This window comes from Limulus polyphemus, unplaced genomic scaffold (assembly GCF_000517525.1).
Source record: "Limulus polyphemus unplaced genomic scaffold, Limulus_polyphemus-2.1.2 Scaffold3546, whole genome shotgun sequence".
Classification (NCBI taxonomy): Eukaryota; Metazoa; Arthropoda; class Merostomata; order Xiphosura; family Limulidae; genus Limulus; species Limulus polyphemus.
The window spans coordinates 119,876-123,833 of NW_013669156.1; the positions used below are offsets into that span (position 1 = coordinate 119,876).

The 3,958-nt window shown below is 35.7% G+C and overlaps 1 protein-coding gene across 7 annotated transcripts in view; it reads left to right on the top strand.

Annotated features, from left to right (window-relative positions):
• LOC106469562 (charged multivesicular body protein 3-like) overlaps positions 1-341 on the top strand; it is a 33,194-nt gene extending 32,853 nt beyond the window's left edge. For 5 of the 7 annotated variants that reach the window (XM_022398104.1, XM_022398106.1, XM_022398105.1 and 2 more), the window contains one exon: positions 7-108. The gene's annotated coding sequence lies outside the window, so the exon portion shown is untranslated. Of the gene's footprint in view, positions 1-5 lie in introns of all 7 variants that reach the window. The other 2 variants (XM_022398109.1, XM_022398110.1) reach the window with 1 other exon arrangement.
• The last annotated feature ends 3,617 nt before the right edge of the window (positions 342-3,958 follow it).

The following is a 3,958-nucleotide window of genomic DNA, read 5'->3' on the forward strand; positions in this document are numbered from 1 at the left end:
AAAAAAATTTTTTTTTTGAAATGCAGCAAATAAAATGTAACCCCAATTTCTGTGTTTAAAAGAGACGAAACTGTATAAATACTTTTGGAACTATTATTACACCATTTTTATTTAATGTATCTGATTTTGGCTACAACATTACAAAGAAGAGTTGTAAGAAACAGTTGGAATGTTAAATACAGTTTGGTTATTGCTTGTAGAAGTATTTGGTATAGATTTTGTTTTACAAGCTGGAAATTTGAAGATTAAGGTGCCTCATCAGATGAACTTGATATTGAATTGCATTTGATTCTGTATTGTAAATAAAAAATATAAACTTCTAAATAAACATGTCATTTTCACTTTTTTTGTAAGTCAAGTAACTCATTCAGCATTGCAAGAGCCAACTAACCCTTTGCTAATTACTTTTGACTTCCACATTCATATCAAAACAACGAGTTTGTGATTTCTTGAGCTAACTTCACATTAACATCTTGATTGGTAGTCCCCCACTGGCTCAGCGGTAAGTCTGAAGGCTTTTAATGCTAAAAACTGGGTTTTAATACCTACAGTTGTCACAGCACAGATAGCCCATTGTGTAGCTTTGTGCTTACTTACAAAGAAACTTGAGTGGCAGCTAATAATGGCTATAATAACCTGTGTTAGTAGTATGAATGCACTCAATTGCATTAGTTTCGTATGTTTTTATATAATGTCTTAATTAATTGTTCTTCTGCAGTGAGACTGAGACATCTACTTTTATGCAGCTGTCATTCTTTTTGTTTTTAAAAGCTGCAAGTTTTTATCATTTATATCAAAATAAAATAAATAATTTTTACTTTTGGTAGTTTATTTTCCAATAATATATAATAGGTAGGTGGAACATGCCTGATAATCTCTCTAACATCTATCATAAGAAAGTAGTTATTAAAAGACTAGGGATATCAGGTTTGTATCATACGACATCTAAGTAGTTTAGCTATAGTTTACTAACTTCTGAATTTCTCTAACACATGTTGCTAAATGTTCCTTTGTTGCTTAGCTCTACAGAAGTAGATGACTGTTGATTAATTCAGCCATGCATTGTTGAGATACAAACATACACTATCCTACCAAAAGTCAATGGAACACACCTCTGATTTCAGGAAAATGGGTGTGTCGACGAAAGATGCAAATAGTTTGGCCTATAAAGGTGATTAGCGGTTCACTTGTAAGTCATTTCGAACTTGTATGCCGAATGATGAGTACACAGAAAAAGCTAACAGAGGGGAAGGATAATTGGATGTAATTTGGGGAAAATGTCTGTACATGCTATTGTGCAACAATTAAACATTCTTAGGCTGACAATTGGCAACAATGCTGAAGAAATGGAAGTCCACAGGTGACAATAAGCTCAAGAAACGACCAGGTAGGCTTAAAATATTGACCGACAGGAGTCAACGAGTCTTCAGAAAGCTGGTTACCGCATCTCGCCATCAGACCCTAGAGAACCTGTGTTTGGAGATGCTTGTAGCCACAGGCAATCCTATAAGTGTTTCCATGACACATTGAGAGCTGCCTGCTGTGAATTTTCATGGAAGAGCTGCAACCCACAAGCCATTGATAACAAAAACAAATGCGTGCTGTCGATTGGCATGGGGAAAGGCACACCGAACCTGGACCATGGATCAATGGAAATCGGTCCCGTGGAGCGACGAGTCATGCTACACACTCTTCTAGTCTGATTGACATGTTTGGGTATGGAGGATGCCTGGAGAACACTTATTACCCAAGTATGTTGTCCCAACAGTGAAGTTTGAAGTTGGTATCATGGTCTGGGGGTACTTTTTGTGGTATGGACTAGGTACGTTGGTCGCAATGAATGAATCCAACCAATGCCGAGTCCTACATTGATGTTCTGAACAGTTCTGTGTGTCCTACATTGTGGCATTTTATGGTACCAGCCCTTACACCTTCCAACATGATAACGCTCCATGTCACACACCAAGGATTGTGAACACGTGGTTTGATGAGAATAACATCAGAACATTGCAGTGGCCAGCACAGAGCCCTCAACCAGGTAGAACATCTTTGGGATGAACTGGAATGTAGAATTAGGGCAAGGCCAAGATGGCCCTCTTCAGTAGTGGAGCTTACTAATGCTTTAAATGAGGAGTGGAACAAAATACCACCAGCTTTCTACCAGAAATTAGTAGACAGTCTTCCACGATGCATTGAAGCAGTCATTAGGGCTAAAGGCGGGCCAACACGCTATTAATTTCTTGGAATAAAGACATGTTTTATTCATAACTTCTTAAGTCCCATGACCTTTAGCAGGATAATGTATATATTATCAGATTTACAAAATTTCTCTGAAGATGGCTTATAAGGAAAAAAGAAAATTAACTCCTTGTAAACATAATCTACTCACCTGAACAAAAAAAAAAATTAACTCCTTGTAAACATAATCTACTCACCTGAACAAAAAAAAAAAAAGTTTAATTCCTTCCATTTTCTGCCCACTCTGCTTTTATGCTGTATTTAAGATTCATAAGTTAAGCAGTATCGGCACCTTGTCTCAGTATGTTGCAAAATACATTTGTATTTGAGTGGTAAATGTAAATATACCATTAAAAATTCTACTGAATTTGTTGAGAAAATTAAACTTAATCCTTCTGATATGTTGGTATCATTTGATGTAGTTTTGTTATTTACTGAAATCCTGGTAGAAAATTCTCAAAATTGTTCTCAGGATAGATTAGTTCAGGCTTTCACTTCTCCAAGTGAAGTTGTTAGCATTATTAATTAACCTAGAGAATGTGTTGAAAATTCCTTTTTCAAAGTTAATGAAAAGTACTATAAGCAGAATATTGAATTCACCATGGTTTCTCCTTTCTTCTCCACTCCTGTTCAACATTTATATAAATAATTTTCAATGTATTGCTCTTGATAATACTTCAGCCTGATTGTTGGTTTAGATCTGTGGATGACAAATCTTGATGCTGCCTAATTAAAAACTTTACTGATTACTTAAATAATGTTGATCCTTCTAGACCTATTCAGTTTGCCTTTTTTGTCAGATGTAGTTGTTAAAGAAATAACAATGAAACTATTTTTACAACTGTTTATTGGAAACCGTATCCATTCTCCATGCTGCCACATAAAAGATCATGCTAACCATTTTCTCATAGTTACGTAGAAAAAGCATCTAAAATTGGTTTTTAAACCATTCATTTTTCAAATGAATTGTATTATATTGAAAGTATTGCTAATGATAGAGGTTTTATTGTTGACGTCACTTAACATATAATACAGTAAAAAACATAACTCAAATTTTATTATGTACTACAATAAATAGCCTCTATGATAAAATACTTAATATTAACACATACCCTAGACGTAACTAGCCAAATCACAAACTTCTTCAATGATTATAATCTCTCTCACGTCCAGCTTCAGTGATTCAGTGCTGCTCTCTATATGCAAACTTTTTCACTCACCACTAGTCTTGAGGCTCCCACCTAATCTCACGTGATATTGTTGCATGCAACAACCCTCCATCAATAGGATTGTGGCACTGCCTCCTAGCACGGCTGACTCTATACTGATTGTTCAGTCATCACATTTTGTTATAGCACTCCTATGTTAAGATGAGTCTTTGTTCCCGTGAGATATCTCAACATCAACATTTGATTGAAGTATCTACAAAATCAAATGTTGTGGAAATATTGTTTCCAAACAATTCTGCTTCTGCAGACTTTGTGGCTCATTTTTCCACAACATGAATTACACAGAGATGGTCATTTCCATGCTGTTTAGTGTTGAACATCTGACCTTTTGTTCACTTCAAAAAGACTACCACAGTGGTGTCAAGGGGGTATGACGGCTACTGTATGATGGAGTCTTGCATGAGGTCTAGGCATTTTTAAGGCCTTGACATGGATTTCTCTCCTCCTGTTATTCACATTTATGGGGATGTGGATTATACAGTCTTTTTCCC